At 33.3% G+C, this 24,098-nt stretch overlaps 1 long non-coding RNA gene across 1 annotated transcript in view; it reads left to right on the top strand.

The window, feature by feature from the left end:
• Window positions 1-22,327, top strand: part of LOC138834497 (uncharacterized) — a 51,479-nt gene extending 29,152 nt beyond the window's left edge. Inside the window, exon 3 of the long non-coding RNA XR_011374148.1 lies at window positions 22,156-22,327. This is a non-coding gene — a long non-coding RNA (uncharacterized lncRNA). The remainder of the gene's footprint in view (window positions 1-22,155) is intronic.
• Window positions 22,328-24,098: the final 1,771 nt, after the last annotated feature.

Raw genomic sequence — 24,098 nt, 5'->3', positions numbered from 1 at the left:
TAAAGTAGCATCGGAACGTGGGTTCATTCTATCTCTCTAATGGATTTTTCTCCACTAAAATACTCAAGTGTTACAATTATTCCAATTATTTAAAATCATACCTTTTTTCTTTAATACCCTTAATATTACAGTTTGAATTCAGTGTCTTGTGTCCCCTAAATGGGTGTTCTTTCCATTTTGTCATGTGCCCAGCCCTAAATTATCCTGACAATTTTTCAGATAGAAACTGGCTTCCTACATGTGTAAGATCTTGGCCTCAGTCCACTTTATGTTATTCTTCCTGGAATTTAGAATAACAAGTGCATGGTATTATTTATAATTTTTTTCTGTCTAGTCTCGGCGTTAGCCACTGTTCTCACATCAGTGCACTCCCATGTAGTCAGGATTTTCATAAGCTTGTCACAGCTGATTTTTTAAAAAAACTTTGCATTTCCTGCAGGTTCTTGAGTACTGAATTAATTTGTGTTTTCTTGTCTTGTTTTGTTTCATTTGAATGAATGTGTTGAGTTGTTCCTCACTTTTCCATTAGTTTCTTTCCCTGATATTCTTACCTAAAGTGCTGAGAAACGAATTCTTCTTTCTCAAGATAGTCAGGGTGAACATTATTCATTCCAAAGCAATTTCAGTAACATTTAAACACCTTCATATCTATGAATGGTATACAAATGTTAAGTGCTGAGAAGGGTGTTTTTACTTTCACGGTAGTCTTTGTCATACGCAGATCATGAAATATATGAAGATAATATAACTACAGATGCATGCCAGGAGTATAAAAACCTATTATTAATTGTGTGACAGAGGCTTCCCTTCTAGTGAAAGAAATATATTGCTTGATGCAGGATTTCACAAAATCATATTGCTAGGAAGAACCTAAGCTATCATCTAATACTACAGACTTGAAAGTGATGAATTGACTTCCTGAATAATTTACTTTTGGGTCAAATAAAAGCAGGCATCCAAAAAGAGTGTAGATTTTAGAGAAACATGATGAATTTTATGTAAATAGGTCCTTAGCTGATTTTGTTAATTTGTGACCTAATACAGGGAAATAAAGTACAGCAAGGTAAAAAAATAAAGAACTTCACAATAAAATACTCATTCGTGTGTGTGTGTGTGTGTTTATGCGCATACGAGTATGGAAACACACATGTGCATGTGCTCATGCATGCATTCATCATTCTTGAGGCTTGATAGTGCCTGAGAACTATTCCTCAGCTTCTGTGCCCAAGGATAGTGGTCTACCACTTCAGCCACTTCTGTGTTTTTTTTGTTTTTTGTTTTTTAGATAATCACTTGTATTTTCATGATTGGACTGGCTTTGAAGTGGTCATGAGATTTCAGACTCCCGAGTAGCTAGTTAAGCTTATTCAGCCTCTGAGTCCCTAGTTAAAATTCTGCCTGTCCTCTATGCTTCACTGCTCTTTTATTCATTTCCTGAGGTAATCACAAGCCTAAGTCATATATATGCCTAATTGCTTTAAAAGTACTGTTACTGCTTGGCACCAGGCGCTCCTATCTGAACTCTTAACTACTTAGGAGGCTTGAGAACAGAACCCAGGCCAAAAGTTTAGTGGAATTACTTCTCAATCTATAGCTGCCTGCATTGGATCATTTCCACTATCCTTCACTACCTAGTTACTACGATTGGAAGGCCTGTGGATCCAGGCCAGTCAAGGTAGCAGGTTGGAAAAGTTGGTGTTTATCTCAGATGCCACTGATGATGAGAAAGCTAAAAGGACAGATCAGGTGCATGTTCTTGTGGAAAGGAAACCCCTATCCTAAAATTAACCACTGATATGACGCCGGCCTAGCAAGAAAAATATACCCCCAAGTTGAAATATCCACAATTTCCCACAACCAAAGTAAGTATATACATGAACATTCAAAAACTTAGTAAAATCTCTTCTTTGCTCTAATATCAGCTTCATCTGATTATCATATGACGTGACAGAACAGTTTCTTCATTAATCTTATGATAATTTAAAAATTCTTTCTCACTTATTAAGTGCAAATTATTGGCAAATTGCATCATTTCTTACATATTTGACTACCACTATAAATTCATCTTATGATTATCATTAATAGTAATATATTCTGATTTGTTACTTTACTTTGTAACTGTTTTTAAACTTTTTGCTTTTCTGCTGAAGTTGAAGTATTTAAATAGTATCATCAAAGTATATTCCTTGGGTATTTATGGCAGTTTTTTACAAAGTTTTTAACCAATGGATTCTAAGAATTCTTAAGTGGTATATCATTTGGTTTATTTTTAATTTCAATTTAATTTTATTTCAATGGTAGTGTACACAGAGGTTACAGTTACATAAATAAAGTAATGAGTACATTTCATAGGGAGGGAACATTGTTATCTCTTCCATCAATTTTTTGTACACTCAAAAGAAGAACTACTGATGCTTTTGCAGTTGCTATTGTTCCATGGGTACTTTTGCTTTCTTTGTTAATGCACTTTTATTATAAAATCGATATACAGAGGGTTTACACTTAAGTAAACTAAAGAGTACACTTCATTTTATTTTCTAAATTTCAAATTTTGGGCTTAAATGATTTGTTTCTTTAGGTTAATTCATTTTTTCAGAGTTGTACGATTAGTTAATTTATTTTTGCAATGTTTTTACACATGTAAACTATTCAGACACATGTATTTTGCTTTTATAATATTTAACATGTGACTATTTTAAATTATTTTCTTAATTCTTATATGGCTATTGATTTTAAATAAATTTATTTTCTTATAGTTATAAACATATTTGTCCAGGTAACAAATACGTACTGTATTTTCAAGAAGCACATACTTTATTAAGAAAGGCTTCATTACTTGGTCACTCTTTGGAAATATTTTTACTTGAATTAAAAAAAAAGTTTGATCTCCGCATTGTGATTTGTGGCATCCATTTCCTCGCTATGGTGGAAAGTGTAAATAGGGTTTGTAATTCGAGAGATACTGAGAAACTCTGTGACCTTATTATAAAACTATTCAGAATGAAATGATTAGAGATACAGCCATCGCTAGTGTTATATAGGGCACCTCGCTATCATATACTAAATCTTGAGTTAAAACACCAGTAACATCAATCTTTTGTCAAAATAAAAGGACACATATTTAAAAATGTTTATTATTGAAACTTATTTGCAAAGATTCTCATGTCTTCTAATAATTTTCAATTTACTTAATCTATAAAATCCAAGTATATTGTGATTATTTTATTTCTACTAAACTTTTAAATTGTACGAGCAATATTAAGATTTCATATATAACATACTTTTCCTATTTGTGATAATTTCCTCCATTTAATATGATAATATCAATATTCCAAATGTGTGTATGTGGTGTGTATGTGTGTGTTTATGTGGTTTTTGTGTGTGTGTGCTTTGTGTGTACTTTGTAATGTTTGAGAGATCACACCATTGCTTCACACATGCTAGGCCAATGTTTTACCACTGGGCTATACTGCCTATAGTCCAAATATTGTTTTAAATCATGACTTTGAAACTTTCATTCCTAGTATGTTTTTTCAAAATTATATATGATAAAATGTGATCCATATTCTATCCACGCTAGCAATTTTTATTGTTATTTAGAATATTTATTGTTATTTAGAATATTCCAAACTCTTGTGTTTGTTATGATAAAGGTTTTACTTTGCTTTTTTTCTCTCTTCATTCTTTCTCCCTTTATAGTTTAGCTATTCTTTCTTTTATTTCTTTGGGAATTAATTATCATATTCCTACTAAATTTCCTTACATTGTAACAGGATTATACAATGCTTTATTTTCTATTTTTTTCCCATTTTTCACTGACTTTTGGTCCAAACTATTAGATGGATTAAAAAGAAACTTGACTCAGGACACTTTACTTTTCTCCTTCTCTTCTCTGAAGTCTTTCTGTGTTTTGAAACACAATAGCAATGACATATAGCTCCTATGTGGTCCATCATTCTTTCCCCTCTCACTCTCCTCTGTTGTAAAGCTCAAGTTGTTATCATTCAGATTTATTATGCTACAGCATTATCTAAATCTTAACTCATTCCTAAATTAATTTTAGTTGTTTCCAGTATTCTCTAAAGACATTTCTCTATGTATAATATCTGGGGTCTTGTGTTTTTCCAAGGTACAAAATATGAGTGACTAACAAACATCTAGATATCTGTGTAGAATATTGGTCCACCTGCTCAACAAACTTGTATGTAAATTCAAGGAATACAGGTCAGTCAGAACATTCTTGTAAAATGGGTGTAGCTTCAGCCTTCAAACTAGTTTTGAAACTTATTACCACGTTTAGTAGTAAAGATAAAATAGTTCTACTATAAGAGCAGATACATAGAAGAATGTAACAGATTTGCAAAAATAAATTCTTAGTTTTATGATCAATAGATATTGAAAACTATCCTATGACTTTATGAAATAAAAATAAAATCTTAAATGGGTGTATTGACACTATTTTCTCTCGAGATTTAAAGAATGATCTTAGACTACTACCTCAAACCTTTTTTGTTTTGTTTTGTATTTTTGTCATTCATGGGGCTTGAACTCTGGGCTTAGGCGCTGTCTGTGTGCTCTTCCGCTCAATGTGAGTGCCTTACCGCTTGAGTCACAGAACCAGATCTGGTTTTCTAGAAGTTTATTGGATATAAGATTCTCATGGACATTTATGCCCGGGATGGCTTTAAACTGTGATCTTCAGATCTCAGACTCCTCAGTAACTAGGGTTACAGATATGAGCCTCAGGAACCCGTCCTACCTCCATCCTTATACAAAAAATTAAAATAAAAATGATTATCAAACTAAATGTGAGATGTGAAAACCTATAAATCATAAATGTAAAATTTCATGACATTGCATCACTAAGGATTTCTAAAAATTTGACATGGAAATCATTAGTGGCTAAAGAAAAACAAGAATAAACTGGATAATATCAAGTGATAGCTTTTCATAATCCAAAGGATACTATAACCGAAGTGAAAACATATCCAACAGATACAGGGAACATATTTGTTAATGCTACAATATTTCTGAATCTTAAGTATTTTTATATCTTCTAATTCTATATAAATTTTACTTGAATAGGATATTTCTTTGAAGAACATATATAAATTAATAGTCAATAGGAGGATCATATGAAATAAGTTCTTCTTTAGTTTCTAAGAAAAAAGACAAAGAAAACTCACTAGTATGACCCTAATATAAAAAGATGACACAAAATATAGTAATGCATTTGTGGAGAAAATGATAAACTCTACATAGGAGAATGATTTGTATAATACTGTGATCATTTTAGCAAGCAAATTGCAAGTCTTCAAAAGGTCAAAGAGAATTGTATATTATCCAGCCATTACACTTCTATGTATGTATTAAAGAGAAGTAAAAAACTTGTTTGGACAGGGAATGTAGTTTATTGACAGTGCACTTGAATAATATGTGTGAGACCCTGGAAATAATCCCCAAAAACAAATGTGAAAAGACACACTATAGAGGATGTATGCTGGAAAATTCCTGTAAGTGAATTTTATATCAATTTTAATGTCGGTTCTAAAATTTACAGCATTTCTATTTGAAGAAATGCAAGTTTGTGAAAATTAGGCTTGGAAAACCTATTATTGTACAATTTACTTCCAAAGCACTAAAATGTATACAATAAAAGGAGATTATTTATTGATGTGAATTTCATGTCAGCAAAAAAAGAAAACTATTGTTAAAAACACTTCACACAAATTGCAGAATACCTAAAAAGATGTTTTCAGTGTTGGCTAAAAATTCCTTGTTAAACTACAGTGTTTAAAACAAAGATGTGATTTCTGTGTACTTTGAGTTTTTTTGATCCGGTGTTTTTTTTGAGTTTATACAGAGATAACTCAATCAAAAAGTGTATGCGATAACTGTAATATCTAGGAATAATGCATCACTTATAAGTAATTGATAACCTTTTCTGGAAGAAACTTTTAGCAAATGACAGATGACCCAAATCTATGCATCTGCATTCTATGAAAGTCATATGTTACTTCCTCAATCCAATTGTATTCTCTACTTTGTTAGGAAAAAAAAAACTATTCTTAATGTAAGAGCCAATAGCAGTGAAAAGAAACAAAATACATAATCATTTTAATTTATTTGTGAAAATAACAAATTAAATAAAACAATTCCACTTAAGTGACTCCAATATTAGTACCTATGAAGATGTTCCTGAATATCAATATCCATTGAATTTTTGGAATGTTAATTTCTACCAACATATAAAAACTAGAACAAGAAAACAAATATAGTCTTAGAGCAAACCAGCCTTGGAATAATTTTTTTAATTGTTTTGACATTACAAAAGAATTGATCCCCTGGGAAGGGATGTGAGGGGTAAAAAAAGGAGGAAGCTGCAATGCTTGATAAGAAATGTACTCATTATCTTGCCCATGTAATTGTAACTCCTCTGTACAGTATGTTCACAATAAAAAATAAAATTTAAAAAAAAGCGAGTCAAAGGAAAAAAAAAAGGAAAAAAAGAAAAGAAAAAAAAATCAAAAGAATTGATACCATTAAGAAAATGATTTTTTCCTATGGAAATCAATTAAAAATGTTTATTATTTATTATAGCTCAAATACCAAACAAGATTATTTTTATACAATCATTACAAATATCATTTTATTACTATAGTAAAATAAAATAAAAGACCAGTCCCAATATATTATCATTATTCTTAATTCCTAATCATTACCTAAATATCTTAAATTAAATAGTCATGTCTTTAACATAAACTTAATATTCTATAGTTTTTACTTAACATTTTCCAGGGGCTTGTATTCTTGTTTCTAAGAAATGTTCACAGCAGTTAAAAGGTGCTTTTTTGAAATTAATGTGATATATATTGTTGTTGTTTGCAAGGCCTGGGCATTATCCCTAAGACTTTTTATGCTCAAAGCCAGCATTTTACAACTTGAGGCACAGAGGTAACTCCTGTTTTTAGTGGTTAAATGGAGATAAGAATCTAACAAATACTTTTTTGCAGGGGGAGGAGGGTCCAGTCATGGGGCCTGAACTCTGGCCTGGGCACTGTCCCTCAGCTCTTCAGCTCAAGGCTAGATCTCGACCACTTGAGACACAGTGCCACTTCCAGCTTTTTTCTGTTTGCTTATGTGGTGCTGAGGAATCGAACCCAGGGCCTCATGCATGCAAGGCAAGCGCTCTACCACTAAGTCACCTTCCCAGCCCCCTAAAAAGTATTTTCCTGTCTGGGCTAGTTTCGAACACAATTCTAAGATCTCATTAAGCAGAATAGCTCAAATTACAGGCGTGAGTCACTGGCACTTGGTTGATGTATTTTTTTAATTTTAATTATGTTTTAAGATTTTTGTTTCACTATAATGTACATCGTTCTACACATAAATTCATATATATGTATATATTTCTGATGACAAATAATCTCTAAACTGTATGTCTTTCTTCATATAATATATATATATATATATATATATATATATTGCTGAAGACAGACTTCCTCTAAAACTTTTATGCTACTATTTTTTGACCTTTTTCATTTCAAAGATATACAGTCTATTGTTCCAAATGTTTCGTAGAATAAAATAACTAATATTTCAATAGAATGTAGAATCTATTACTTTCAAGGGAATTTTAGATATACACATGATATTGCAGTAATATTTACAGTATGTTACTTGAAATAATTCTGTTCACACTCTTAAATATTTGTGTGTAGTGGTGGGGAGAGAGGAAGTTAATTCATTCTGGTTAGGAATTTGCAATACATCCAAAATCTATTCCATAATTTGGTATAAACACATAGTCAATCTACCTGTTATGGTTTAGTTTTTTTTTGTTTATTTATTTGTGCAAATCTTTAATATGGATGCATGCACAGTGGTAACATTAAAAATATTAATCCAGATTTTCGGATATTTATGTTTCTCTTGGGAAAACTAATGAGCTCCCAGATAATGTCCATAAGGAGCCTTTCAATTCTAATATCACATTTTGTCTTAAAATGCTTTAAATTCTACACACTCTAATGTGGACACAGGGTCATATTATGGAACTTTTCTCTTCAGAGAGTGAGCACTACCCTACTGCTTAATATGGACAATATACCTTCATACATAGACTGGGCATGTCAAAGAAGAAGTGGTAGTTGAACAATTTTCTTAGCAGTTTTTACAGATGAAATGGTAATAGAACAACGATGAACTCAAAAGGAATGTGCAAAGAAGACAAGGGCACAAGGTAGAATGTGCCACATGCTGAAGTATATTTTCAAATAATGTGCTCAGGTGTGAGGGTGTGTTCAAAGTACAGATTCAGACAATGTACTAGGAAATCTTGGAGGGGGGCAACTGCTTTAACCTCTTCTGGGATAAATGTACAAGAACAAGCCCATAACTCTGACTCTACTCAGCCACATCATCATCAACTAGGGATATTTTCCACCTGCAAAGTGAGAAAAAAAAGGGCTCATCACAGTTAGTATTCAGGTTGAAGCAATGGCAATCACATAACTTTTCTTATAAGTTTTCAATTGTTTTGGAGCATTAAAGTAGGAAAAAGCCAAGTAATTATTTTGCATGTACCTAAATTAAATGGCATGTATTCTACTGGTCTCTCTTTGATAGTTATAGACTATGTCTTTTTTACTCTATCTTGGGACAATGATCTGCTGTCAGTTATTTTCTTCCTGTCCCCTTCTTTTGTCCTTCTACTTACATAATTATTATTTAAAGAGACATACTTAAGCTTGCATTTCTAAATTCTTCAAAATTATCTGAACTACTTTATACTTCTGGCATCCTCCTATATCTTTCTCAAGGGAAATATTTTTGACACTACCATTTTATCCTCTATGATATTGGATAGCTTCCTGCCTAATTCAGTGCAAGATATACATAAGACTCATCCAGATTTCTCAAAAATCGTACCACCATAAAATCCTATCTTACTTAGAAATCATGCTTTTAGAATGTCTGGGGAAGTGGCATCTCTCATTTTTGAATGACCCTAAGTGATACTTACATGCAGTCATGTTTTGAACCAATATGCCACTCAGTAGATGAAAGAATTTACAAAATGGATTTATGTATGCTCGGTGGAATTCTATACTTCAAATTCATACGGAGCTGGAAAGTCTTGGAAAAATCCCACGAAGTAAAATAACCAAGACACAAAGAAACAGATTCCGTGGTTTGCTCATTTTTAATAAGTAGGAAATGTCTAGGATAGTAATAGCAGTTGAGCAGAATTGCTCAATAACTATATATGTATGACCATATAAGATGATGATGAGAAAAATGGAATCCTGGATATGGGAACAGAATTTTCTGTTTGTGGTTGTTTTTAATGTACTATGTGATTTCTTTTTTCTTTTGTGTTTTTCCTTTGGTTTATCCCTGTTATATTTGATTTCAATATCCTGTGTATTGTATATACATTTATCTTAATTTGGCAAGGGAAGAGGAACAACGAAATGGCAAGACTAAGAACAAAGGGCAAACCAATGCAATAGCAATACTCACAAAAGAACATGTTGGAAATTTACATTACAACTATGAGGGGTATTGGGCTGAAGGAAAACTGTGAGAAAAATGAGGGAGGGGGTAAAAAGTTACACATGTTATGTATTCACTACCTTATAATTACTGCAACCCCTTCTATATATCACCTTGACGATATAATTAAATTAAAAATTAGCTGTATAAAATATAATATTACTCTATTGGTATAGTAAATATTATTCTATGTGTATTACCTTTTAAAGAAATGAACATTTTTGGCTGCTAATTTGAATTAATTACCCCTTTATCAGAGGGTCATCAACTTGAATATTATCAAACTATACAATATTTTCAGTATTTTGAAAAAAAGATTGTTTTAGTATTGTCCCATACTAAAACAAAAAAAGTTCAATTCTGTTGAAACTCCTAACTTTTAAAACGGAATAATTGTTAAGAGGACAGAGTATATATGTTTTTCAACATTCCTATGACTACTAACTACTCATTTCCAAATTCTGAACATGCCACACTAGAGACATTCAAAACAGTACCTGTTTGCATTTTATTTAATTCTGCAATAAGTGCAGTTTTCAATGGAGCCTTACATATTTAAATTCAACAGAAAAAATAGCCACAGTCTGGTAGAAGGTAAAACTATGAAGTATCTATATTAATTTCTCAAGAGTAAAAATTTGTCCATCAAAGTAAGCCATCATTTCTATAACCATCAATCCCAAGTTTTTATGCCATAAAGTCATCCTAGCCCCAAAATTTCCAACTTGTAATGTGCACCTTAAAATTCCTTAAATTCACAACATGACAAGCATATAACTATTGTAAAAAAATACTACATTTCTGCTAATGTGATGCCCTTCGTATTCTTGAAAGAACACTACACTAAACTTGCTGCATCATTTTCCACCCAGTGTTATCCTTGAGATCAGAACACTTGCAAATATTATTTACAGTTATATATTTTATCTATCATAGATATTCAGGAGATCTGAATGTCTGAATATTAAGATCTGAAGACTCTGGGAGGACGGTTCCTTAGATTCTTACCTCCAATAAACTGCTCACGAAAAGCCTGACACAAGTGGCACTGAGGTTCAAGTGGTAGAGCAGTAACCATGAGCAAAAACAGGCTCAGGGACAGTGCCCAGGCCTAGAAGTTAAGATGTCACACAATTACTCTCTTCATACCATGTTACACCAAAGTCTCAAAAAGTTGCTCTTTTGGTAAATTTATAAATTAATAGCATCAATTTGTTGTCAACTTTATCTAGATTATTCACATTATCATGTTACTTATGAACTGTTGAAATTAACTGTTAACTAAGTTCTAATTATAGCTTACATGAAAGAATATTTTAGGCAAATAGAATGCCAGAATCATTTGTGAATTTGTAAATTAAATCTTCTACTTAAAAACAATTTTATAGTAACCTATAGAATATTAAATTACAAACAAAAATATTTATTTTAAATCTAAATTATTATTTAGCCAGGTCTACAAAGTCCTACTTTAAATGAACTTTCCTATTTCTCTAGACTTAAGCTTTTGAAATCCTTCATCATTTCTTTGGAATCTAACAGAATGATGGTTGCTTTTTCAAATTCTTGGTTGGGAATCATGAGGTCTTTTGCATCTAGTAATGTTCTGTAATGAAGACGACATTTAAACACAACTGAGGATTATATATGAGTTGCATTTCAATAGGAAACTTGACTTCTCAAAACATATTGACAAAATTAGCCCATACTTCCAACTGTCTATTCCTTTCTGGCTTATTTTTTATTCCTTTCTTGGTTTGTTTTATTGAGACAAAATTATACTACCTATTCCACTGAAAGTATCACTATGTCATTCCACTCTCTAATCACCTGTCTTAGTCTGAGTGCTAGAATTCCTGGCTTATATCACATTGTCCTACCATAGTTTTTTGATTTATTTAATCTAGATACAGACTAGCAATTCTGAACTTCTCCAATAATATTTTCCACTAGAATGATGGCTGAGGCTGTTTATGTACTATTTTCAAAGATGTTCTAACATTTGGCACAGGATATGAATATTTTCAGGTGCACTGAAGGGGTCTCTGATTCATTCCACTCTGGATCCAATCCCTTTATTAATGATGACTTAACTTTCTTACTATCTCCGTTCCCACCTATGTAATATTCTCAAGCTTTTTGGGGAAATTTCACTTGAGGACTTTCAAATATTAAAAATTATCACTTGATTTTCTTTTTATTCAGGACATATTTTCTAACTTTTCTACAGAATCTGAGAGTTGTTCCATACGTGTGTTTGAACATATAAGTGCATCTGTGTGTATGTGCGCATTTGTATGTATATATGTATGCAAAAACCTCAACCTCTGGCTGGGAAGGTGGCTCAGTGATAGAGTGCTTGCCTTGCATGCATGAGGCCCTGGGTTCAATTCCTCAGCACCACATAAGCAAAAAAAAAAAAAAAGCTGGAAGTGGCGCTGTGGCTCAAGTGGTAGAGCGCTAGCCTTGAGCTGAAGAACTGAGGGACAGCGCCCAGGCCCAGAGTTCAGGACCCACTACGGGAACCCCCCCCCCAAAAAAAAAAAAAAACCTCAAGCTCTTCTTCAGCAATCTTGCTCATAACTAGCATTCCATCACTTGAGACATTATTCTAATGCATCTTTTGGCTGGTTAATTATAGTGTTTTGCCCAAGCTTGTTGCAAACTGAACTTCCCAGACTCCTTTACATTCTTAAGTTTTATTTCTCCAGGGGTATCAACTTTTGAACTGCAACCATTTTTGTGAGTGTAAAATCTAAGCTGTTTCCCATATTTTTAAATCGAGTTCATATAAAGATAGATGAACCTACACATTACATATGCTGAGTATACACTGATAGAAATGTGATCCTAAGCAGGGTTCAAGTGGTTCATAACTGTAATCCTAGGTAATTAGGAGGCTGAGATCTGAGGATTGCAGTTCAAATCCAGCATGAGTAGGAAAGTTTCTGAGGCATTTATCTCTAATTAACCACCAGAAAACTGGAAGTGGTGTGGGGTTCAAAGGTAGAGAAAAAGTTTTGAGCTGAAGAATAGAGGGACAGTGCCCAGGCCCGGAATTCAGGCCCCACTACCATCAAAAACAAGAAAGAAAGAAAGAAAGAAAAGAAAAAGAAAAAGAAATGTAATCTTAGCCACTAGTTCATTGCTAGTATAATTCCTGCTCTTGACATGGCCTTTTTTCCAGTTAAGTCCATGGTCTTATATCTGAATTGCTTAGAACCAAAATTATTCTTTCATTCTATTTTTCACAAATTTGAATGATTAGCTATCATGATTTAGAGCTAGTAGAAGAAGGAGACTGGTCTCATCCTTCGTGTTCCACTTAGTAGTAATGCTTTGTCTATGTCACTCCCATAGATCTACATACTGGCGTTGGCTTTATTATTTGAAAGTTGTCTTATTTTCAGAGTCTTCTATAGAGTATTGAACCATTATACTTAAATAAAGAACTTCTCTTTCTCCTATTCCTATTTTTTCTCCTTCTGTTAACTTATGTACACTTGGATAATAATGCACAACACACTGACAAAAAATGTTTCTGAGAACCTTCTTCCCACTTAAAATAGGTCTTAATTTACAGAGCACTTAGGAAATTTGAACTTAATGTACTCCAGGATAATGTTTTACTTTTTCATGTTTTTTATTGTGAAAATGGTGGACAGAAAGGTTAGAGTTACATAAGTAAGTTAATGACTACATTATCTAACGAGCATTGTTACCTCCACTTTTGTCTTTCCCCTGCCATGCCTTTTCTTTTTTTTTCTTTTTTTTTTTTTTGGGGGGGGGTCCGGTTGTGGGGCCTGAACTCTGGGCCTGGGCGCTGTCCCTCAGCTCTTAAGGTCAAGGCTAGCGCTCTACCACTTGAGCCACAGTGCCACTTCTGGCTTTTTGCTTATGTGGTGCTGAGGAATCGAACCCAGGGCCTCATGCATGCAAGGCAAGCACTCTACCACTGGGCCACCTTCCCAGCCCCCTGCCATGCCTTTTCTCCCCACCACCCCAACTTTCCCCTCCTATCCCCAAGTTGTAAAGTTCGTTTTCAACGTAGTGTTTTGTTCGTCTCATTGTTACAACAGGTCATACTGTATCCTTGTTTCACTATTTTATTTCCCTTCCCCTCCCTACATTAGAAAAACGTATGTGCAAGGTCACCAACATCAAACAGTGGAAATGGGTTATATCATGGAGGAAGAAAATAGAAGAGAAACAAAAAAAGCCACATAATATATGTTAGATACATTAAAAACAATATTAAAAAAGAAAAAAAACACAAGTTGTGTCCCTATTTTGGGGCTCATTTCACTTAACATATTATTACATGGCCATATGTACATGGATAATGTTTTATAAGCCATGTAAATTCCATATTTTCTTGTTACTAAGTTGTCTCTGAAACACGTGTTACCTCATGCCCAAAGATGTCTTTGTGCTATTTCAATGAAGCCAGAAAACATTCACTTTGCCTGGAGAAGCACCGTAGATTGTTACTGAAGTAATTGGAAGGAACTTTTACAGGAAGTAGAAACTGAATCCAGGAGAGAAATTGAACATAGAGAAATGACAAATTTCAAGTTAATTTGTGTTGTCCTTTTACTGTACAAGAAAATAATCCAAGGCTTGAAGGAAACTCTGTCCCTGACTTTTTCGAGTTTGCTCTTTATTCATAAAACTTTCTGTAGACTTCTAGTTGAGAGTATTACAAAAGGAAACAATATGCCATTTGAAGGCCAGCATAGAAAAAATGGAAATAACATTTCTGTACAATGTTCTACTGCCAAGAAACAAAGACACGGAGGTTTTAAAATGACTTATGCATGGATGTTTAAGTCCTGAGATGATTCTCTTGTTGTAAAAGTCAGATATCATTCCTTTCTTCTGGTCCTGAGTTCGCCATATCCATAAGGATTCCATAAAGCAGGATACAGTGAGTATGATCAGCAAAAGGAGCATCTTTTCAAACCAGTGCTTTAAGGATGGTTCCAAAGAAATATGTGGGGTTCTTTGTTTGCTTTTTTTGTTTCTTTACTTTGTGCTGCTTCTGGGGCTTGAACTCAGAGCCTGGACCCTGTCCCTGAACAATTGTCTTTCCTGCCCACCTGCCCCCAAAGCTAGTACACTACTGCTTGAGCCAAAAGTCCACTTCCGGATTTTTTGGTGTTTAATTAGAGATAAGAATTTGACAGATTCTCCTGCCTGGGTTGGCTTTGAACTGAGATAGTAAGAAAGCTAAGTGACATCAACTGTATGGACTTCTCTTTGGAACCAAGAAATATTAGATTAAGATTATTATAAAGGTAATATTTGACCATTTTTAAAAGAAGAGAATACATCCAGCAAAGAAGCCATAACTTAAATAATTCAGCAAAAGTAGGTGTACTGAATCATATTGGAAAAAATTTTCTGCTTGGGAAGATTTCTATTCACTTCGTAGTTCCTTTTGGGAAAGCTTAAAGTATATTTGACTATTTTGTTGGTTGTGGGGCTTGAACTCTGATCCTGGGCATTGTTCCTCAGCTCTTGAGCTCAAATTGAGTGCTCTACCAGTTTAGATACAGCACCACTTCCTGATTTCTGATGGCTAATTGAAGATAAGCGTCCCATGTACCTTCCTGACCATGCTAGCTTTGAACCACAATCCTCTGGTCTCAACCTCTTGAGTAGCCAAGATGACAGCTGTGAGCCACGAGCACCCGGCTCATATTTGTATTTATGTGCACTTAATGACACTGTAGACAAATAATGGAAATTTGAATCAAATGATGACATTTCAGCTTTTCAGAAAATTTGAGGTAGCAATAAATATGTCCTCCTTTTCCATGTTGTTACATTAAAGACTCATGAGCTATTGGACTCTTACTTTAGCATCTTCTGATGTCTGTGGCGGTGGACTTAGTATAAATAATTGTTAGTAGAGAAATATAGAAAGACTGAGATTTTTAGAAAGCAATGGAAATCAGATAGGAAAGAATAACAAAGAATGGCATTCAATTTATCACACAGAGATTAAGAACTAGCCTAAGTGATATAGAATGCTAAAGGTAATGAGGAGTAAGCTTGGTTCATAGCTAGTTCTTCAATAATCAAATATGGTTCCCTAGAAGAATTTCTGGTATAATTTAGTTATTATTATTGTGAGGTCTGCTCCTGGATGGCTAGCAGACTCTACCCTCCTCTCAGCAAAGTCTCCACCCAGTACCTGTGTTAACTAGGCATCTAGGAAACCTGGAAGAGGTCACATCTGCATCCGCTGAGGTCAATCTGAATTTGATGTGGCCACACCTTTCTGCAACCATACCCTAAATAAGGCCTACCCCAGGCCCAGATGCCCTCTCTCTGCTCTTTTCTAGATCTTTCTCAGCTCTTTCCTTCTCTTCTCTTTCCCAGCTCTCTTCTCTTTTTCCTAGCTCTCCCTTTCCCACCTCTTTCCCAGATACTCTCTTTTCTAGCTCTTTTCTCTCTTTTCTAGCTCTTTTCTCTTTCCCAGCTCTCTCTTTCCCAGCTGTTTCTCTTTCCCAGATCTCCCAGCAATCTTTCCCAGGCCTTTCCCCACCACGTGGAGGACCAAGATGGCCTGGTGCCAGCTGGAACGAAGAATTCACCTACTACTTGTCTGAATACAACGTGCATGGTGCTGTTCTTGCTCGGCTATCTCTTTTTTTAAAAAAAACTAACAATTCTCATTTATTTCATCCATCTGGATTTATTCCTTCACTTCTATCACAACTATTAATTAGCTGGTGCCTTTTTGGTGCCATTCTGACCAAAAAGATTTCCAATTCTCACTTAGACGACCCTTCTCATTGTGATTAGCAGTGACCACTCAAAATCTTGGAATCTTTGAATTTCCAGGATTAATCTTCACTTGATATCTAAGCACATTCCGGACATTAATTGCCGTGACTTACTAACAAAATGTTTTTTTTTCTCAACACAGCCTTCTAATATAGGTAAAGTACATGAATTAAGAACTATGATTAAGTCATTATTGGAAAGAGCAATTATATATTCAAATATAGGTTCTTTATTTGGCATTTACTAGCTAAAGATTTTTTGCCAGTCCTGGGGCTTGAACTCAGGTCCAGGGAACACTTCCTGAGATGTTTCTTTTCTTTTCTTTTCTTTTTTGCTTAAGGCTTGCACTCTACCACTTGAGGCACAGCACCACTTCCTTTTCTGTTTATGTGGTACTGAGGAATTGAACCCAGGATTTCTTGCATTCTAAGCAATCACTGTACCATGAAGCCACATTCCCAGAGCCCTAAATGACTTTCTTAATATGGCATTACTTTTTCATTCCATTACTATGTATTATAATTTAGGCTAGGTGGTAGAAAAGGAAGTGGAAAACAATACTAAGTCCAGTAAGGCTAACATTCCTATCACCCTAAAGAAGTACAGTGTTAAGACCTGCAGGACTCATAGGGATGTTGCATGTTACATTATTATATAAAAAAACAAAAATTCATCCCTGACATACACAACATTATACTTACACTTTTAAGTTCAAGAGCCAAAAATCTAAACCTTTTTATTGATTGGGTGTATTTCCTGGGAAGGAAGAAGGAGAATGTAGAAGGTGAAGTTGGAAAAATATGTATATTGGCTCTTAGTCCACATTTTTTGCACTTTTACAAAGTGCTACTGACGAACTCCACATCTACTTTAATATACTGTCTGCACAAAATGCAGAAAATGAAGACATTTATTCTGGTGGATAGTCACATATATTAACAAAATACAGTTCTGGAAAAAGAAGTTACCAGTATAAAGTATTGTCTATAAAATCGTTTCATGTCCTAGCAGAACAAAATGTATCATTGAAATAATTAGTGCAGCTTTCTTTGAGATTTTATGCTCTCAGAGTATTAAGATGTTCTCTAATTCCAGTAACATGGAAGCATAAAAGACATGATTTGAAGATCTCAGTAGTTTTAGAAACAAAAGTACATAATAGTTTCCTTCCTGCAGAGATATGTGATGGCAAGTATGACTGATTGTATTATAGTTCTCTTCTTTTTCCTCTTTATCTCAAGTATTGCATATCTTGGCATATTAGTCTGTCCTGTATCAGCTTACTGTAGGTGAGATTTACCTCTACTCTGCAATGTCAAGATGGGTCATGTGACTTACTTCGGCTTACAAAAATGAACCAGAAGTGGTCAAAGGCTATTTCTAGAGGAAGATTTCTATCCCATTGTCTGTGTCTAAGAGCTAACTTCTTTACCCTTACCGATAAAAATAGCATATTTCTAGAGGGAAACTTTTTTCAACTTATATACTGGAAGAATATGGCATGTAAAATTGAAGCAAAACTCAAACACAGCAAGAATTAAGCGAATATTAGTATGTGATATTAATATGTTAGTTTCTTACCATTCTTGTATTAATACAGCACATCAGAATTTAACAAATACTAAACAAGCACTAAACAAATAGATAACACTTCCTGTTTGATGCTATTACATTTTTTAAATAAATAATCATTCTCTATGTGATCACGTGGGGTTAACTCTTTCTATAAATGTGTTTAATCACTCTAGAGTACTGTATCTAACATCCACAATCATTATCAAGAACTTCTGATTGAGATGAGAAAGAAATACCTAGATTTCTCGCTTCTCTTTTCCTCTTCTCCTTTTTCTAGTGAGAATTCTCAGCCTTTCTCCAAATTCTCCTATTAATAAAGAAAGAATAACACATTGTGGATATCAAGCAAAAGGCTTCAAAGCCAGAATTTTATTCTTTCAGAAATAGATGAAATAAATCAGAGTGGCTCAAGGAAGAAGAAAAGCATGGTTTTTCCCTTTCTGGCTTCAACAATAGAGACTGAACACTACTCTAAACATCTAATAAACAATATTCCTTGGCTAATTTTTAAAAAATATTCTTTTTTAATAAATAATAATTTTGACAATTAAAAAATTTAAAATATGTAGTAATTTGATGTTTGCTTTTAGTAGGCATGAAATAAGACTGCATTAACATTGTGTGAGTTGAGAGGCTAAATTTTATCAGAATCCAAACAAAATGAAAAATATATGATGTTAAGAAAATAGCTTTTAGGTAAATTTTCAACATGAAACACAGGGACGTCTTTTTTCTTCTTTTCCTCTCCACACTTCAATAAGCAGTTCATGTAATTCAAATAGCTGTGTTTCTTTCAGAAATATATTATACATAAACAAGTTAAAAGATGAGAACTAATATTGGTGGTGCATTCTTTAAAAATAGCAGTCAAATAACTATTAACCATAATTCCAAAATAATAATCAAATGCTCTTGAAAAGAGAAGATTGTAAGCAGAATATACAAAAAGTGAAAGTGCCAGAACTGCTTCAGCAGCTGCTGTCTGATATTTAAGATTTCTAGTAAATGACAATTTTTAATCAGGATTAAATGCTTTCAGGAACCAAATTTTTTCTAGTTATATTTTATTGAAGAAATATGTTGTTCAAAATTAATGAAAGGGTAACAGGTAGAAAGAATGCTTACACACTCATTGTGGTAGGCAGTAAAATACCTTCCCAAAATACCTATAGTCCCGAAATATCTAATCAATCAAATGTAGATTTATATTTTATATATGTTTGTAAAATAATCACCTTTCATTACCCAAGGAACACTAATTTGAATAATTATCAGATGGGCAAAAATACTCAAAAGTCCCAGCTGTAGTTCGAACGGGACATCATTAGGTAAGAATCATCAGAAAGATGTAAAGATGCTACATTAGAAGATTAAGGAAAAGACAAGAACAAACATACTGAAGTTTCTGGAAATCAGAACAGGAAGTAAATGCCTTTTCCACTAGATTCACCTGAAAAATATTTTAGCTCTGTAGGAGGCTCTATTTTAATCTAGTGAGACTTATTTTAGATTTCTGTCCTTTAGAAATGTAAATGGTAAATACGGATTATTCAATACATTTATCTTGTAAAAATATTTTACAGCAGATTTGGTGTAGTAAGCTATATCAACCAAGCCTTTTCTTGATGCAACTACAAGGATACCACGAATCCTAGTTTCTGAGAATAAGAAAAAGTTGCCACCAGCTTTTTACACATGTATGATGTACATACTACTAAGGGCTTGGAATTAATGAAGTCTTGAATTCCTAAATAATATTTAAACAAGAAGCTCCCTATCTTCATTTTCATATTTGGGGATCACTAAGTACCAAAGTTATGTAGAAGGTTAGGTTAAGAATATAGAAATGAAATCTGTCTCCTGTTATTATAAAGATAATTTATGTTATTTTGATTTACAGTTTCTAAGGTAATAAAATTAAGGTAAAACCGAAACAGTAACTCAATCTTTTCTCCTTCTTAACTTTCCAACAGAAATTAGAGAATCCAGTAAAGATAAGCAATCCCAGGATGGTATAGGATGTTATAGGATCACCAGATGTTGAAAAAGAAGTTAACAAAAATGGGTCCCATGGAACAATGGTAAAAAAAAAAAAAACTACACCTACAGATTGTGATATAGCTAGAAAATAGTTTGCCCTATACTAAGTCTTTGACATTTTAGCTACTTTCATCTCTTAGGAAATGACTACATTAATACTCAAGGGTTTGCAGCTTATAACCCAGCAACAAATAATGCTTCTAAATGTAAACAAGCATGATACTAAGAGTAACCAAGGCTACTTGCATTGCTATAGCTGATAAGGTAGAATGATCTTGGGGAATAGTCAAACAATCTTGAACTTTTTCATATCTTTCCTCTTCTCCAACACAAGAAGTCCTAGTCTAGATATGTAAATTTTCAATAAAGGATTTTTATATTTTTTATCGTTCACATTAAAGCAAATACACTTTTCCTCTTTGCAAGCCTGACTTTGAAAGAGTCAGACCCTCACCATATTTTATAGACAAACGTTTACTGCTTTGGCTTAGTTGTTTTCTTGCCTTTGGGTGCTGCTCTCTATTATTTTGGCAACTACATAGAAAAAAAAGATAAATCCATTTTACTTATGTTGGATTGTTCAAAGTCTAGCTGTCTTCAGTTTTCTTTTTCCTTCTTCACTGTTAATTGAAGTTCATTTATTCCTCTTTAAATGATAACAAAAACGTGATACTTTAACGTATATTCTCATTGAAACCAGTGAATACAGGAGTGTAGGCGATTGTTTTATAATTGTTTCAAATATTTTCCTTAGCTATTTTCATTATTGCCTTTGTTCCTGTCTTCTAATCAGGAACACAAGGTTACACAAAAGATCTTCCTAAGGAATAGGATGTTAGGCAGAAAATAATAGATATATAATTAAAGGTTTTCATCTCTTAAGAGACTGAAAAGCTCAGAAGACATTGTGTTATTACTTGTACAGTTAAGATGACTTGAATGTTTTGGTTCTTAAACTAAGTGAAATGCATGTAAAATGTTACAGGTCTTCCAAAAAATGATTATGGTTTATATTTTTCTGCTTCATTGAGATGAAACCTCTTACAAGGTTGGAGAGACTATTTATTTTACGGTAGAAGGTTTAATGTTAGAAAGCCAAGGGAGATTCCTAAAAACACACTGCCTATCACATATCAGTTAAATATACTTATGGCATATAAGTATATAAACATACAAATATGAATTGAGTGAGAAATGTGTGATTTACACAATTGATTCAATGACATTTAAAACCAGAGTTCACTTCTCTACGTTTATATAAACTAGTATATCTAGTGAGAATTTAAAGATTTTTTATAATACATATTTTAACATTTATACCAAAATATTAGTTTATTTGTAACTTTATTTTTAATTTTTGTCAGTCATGGAGATTGAAATCCTGACCTGGACGATGTCGGTAAGGTCTTCAGCTCAAGACTAGTGATCTACCACTTGAGCCATAGCCAGTTTTCTGGTGGGTCATTGGAGATAAGAGTCTTATGGTCTTTCCTGCCTAGGCTAACTTTGAACCATGATTCTCACCTCTCAGCCTCCTTAGTAAATAGCGTTACAAGGATGAGCCATTGGAGCCTAGCAACAGAATTATTTTTTACACATTTATGAAATATGGAGTGATATTCCCATTCATTTATATGTTGTTTAATGATCAAGCCACATCATATCCATTAATTTCTGCATGTAACTTTTCTTTATGGGGAGAATGCTCAAAAACTTATCTTCTGACTGTGATGAAATATCTATTCTTAAGTATAATCACTTTGCTTCTTGTAGTATAAAATTAATATATTTACTTTTAGTCATGGAAGTTTGCTAATTAAAGTTATATAAAACATGAATTGTAAAGTGAAAGAAATTCATAGTTCCTTTACTTGTTTAAAGAAAATAATTATGCATTTTTTCAATTATATTTCTTTGGGAATATGTAGCATTCATTGATTTAACTGTTAAAATTGATAACAGTTACATTATATCAAGTAGATTCAAACTTGTATTTGAAAATTGCACACTTAATACAAATAGACTTCACTTTCTTCTAAGACATAATTAAAATAATAGTATAGCAAAGCTTGGTGTTAGTTGTTCTTGTGTAGAATCATAGAAACTCAGGAAGCTAACACCTGAATATTTTAGCTCAATATCAGTCCAAACAGACAAAAATGTGAAAAGTTTTCTCCAATTATCCAGCAGGAGGCAGAAGGTGAAGATGTGGCTCAAGGAATAGCGTGTCATCAGCCATGAGCAAAAAATACAAGGGAGACCATTAAACATTGTGTTCAAGAACTAAAAATGGCATATACACAAAAGACAACAACAAAAAAGTAGTATGAGCATCAATAATGAAGACAACATAGTAGAAAAGATCATGAGAAATGTTGTGAAAACATCTGGAAGACAGACATTATTAGAATTTTGATTCATGAGAGGTAAAAGTCACAGTATAATTTGGACAATCTCATTGTAGTCATATGTGTTGAAACATGGCTATTGGGTAACATGTGAAAGAGCAGACTGCATTACCTGACATATCAGACTTCGTCTGTAACTATGCATCATCTCACTCTGCAAAAATCTAAAATCGTGCTTGTTAATTTAAAAAGAACCTCATGTTAGAGACTGTTTGGTCCACACAGAATGGGGTCCTTATTTTGAGGCTTCAGACCAGTGCTTTTTTTTTTATAACCACCCCTGATTTACCCATCTTCCCTGGTGCAGCTATACCTTACTAAGCTGGCACCAAGCCAAGGCTTTGAACTAGACCTCCCTGCCTTTTTACATTTAGAAGAATTATTTGTTGCTGGGTTATAAGCTGCGAACATTTGAGTATTAATAAAGTCATTTCCTAAGAGATGACAGTAGCTGTGTAAACAAACCTAAAATGTCAAAGACTTAGGATAGTGAAAACTAATTTCTAGCTATATCACAATCTGTAGGTGTAGATTTTGTTTCCCATTGTTCCATGGGACCCATTTTTGTTAACAGATCGTATTTTGCTGTCTTTTCATGAGAAATCATAGAGGTGATGTTTTGCCTCTTATTCAATTATATCTAATATTTTAAAGTAGATTTGTCCTAATATAATATTAATTTAATCAATCATTTCATTATGGCGATGTTGGTCTGATTTTTCTCCAGTAAATCTTATCGCTTACCATAAATGAGAACATGTGTTTCAGTATCCTATTAATATAACAAAATGCATTATAAAATTAACTTAAAAGGAGGAAAGATAAATCTTGACTTCTGATTGTATACATTTCATTGTATGTTTCTTATCCTCATTGCTTTGGATTGCTGGTGGCACAGTACCCCATGTCAGGAATAAGTGATGGATTATTTGTATTCATGGAAGCAAGGAAGTAAAGAAGAGGTGGAATAGGAGTGGGGGAAGGGAGAAAGAGGAGCAGGGGAAGAGGGAGAGGGAGAAGGAAAAGGAGAAGGAGAAAGAGAATTAAAAGAAGGAAGAGGAAGAAAGGACTTTGATCTTAACATCCTCTTTGATCACAAGTTCTCAGTGACCAAATCTTTATGACTATGCCCACTTGAAAGGGTTCATCTCTTTATTGCAACATAGTGAAAGCTAATTATTAATCCCAATCCTTTTTGATTTCAGATTTAATTTATTGCGTGGTGGATAGATACATCTATACAATTGTGATAACTTCTGTTCCTAAATATTTACATGACTTAATCAGAGAAGCTATTTGGCATAAAGGTGGTTTGGTTATACCATTGCTGGAGAAATGAATGAAATATTTAGAAGTACAAATACTTTTTATTTGACAGATAAGGAAGCTTCAAGAGATTTCATTTTTGACTTTCAAAAATGACTATTTCATCTAACTCATAATGACTTGAATTTTTCATAATTTTATGGCATTTCCATTCAGGTATGTGTCATCTATAGTGAGGTTCTTTCTTTCTAGTTGAAGGAAAAATAAATACTATCATGATCATTTATTTTTTAGTTATTCTATAGAGAGTAGCTATTCAAAGATAAGTTCTATTAAAGTCTGTTGGAATAATTGGATAACTGATGGAATATCGTGCTTTAGTTATCTCATATTGAGATTGATTCATTTCTAAAATCACTATTGACATATAATACATGAAATTCAGTGTTTCTCTGA

This window comes from Dipodomys merriami, unplaced genomic scaffold (genome assembly GCF_024711535.1).
Source record: "Dipodomys merriami isolate MVZ:Mamm:240054 unplaced genomic scaffold, mDipMer1.0.p SCAF_217, whole genome shotgun sequence".
NCBI classification, from domain to species: Eukaryota; Metazoa; Chordata; class Mammalia; order Rodentia; family Heteromyidae; genus Dipodomys; species Dipodomys merriami.
This window is presented reverse-complemented; position numbering and strand designations above follow the sequence as displayed.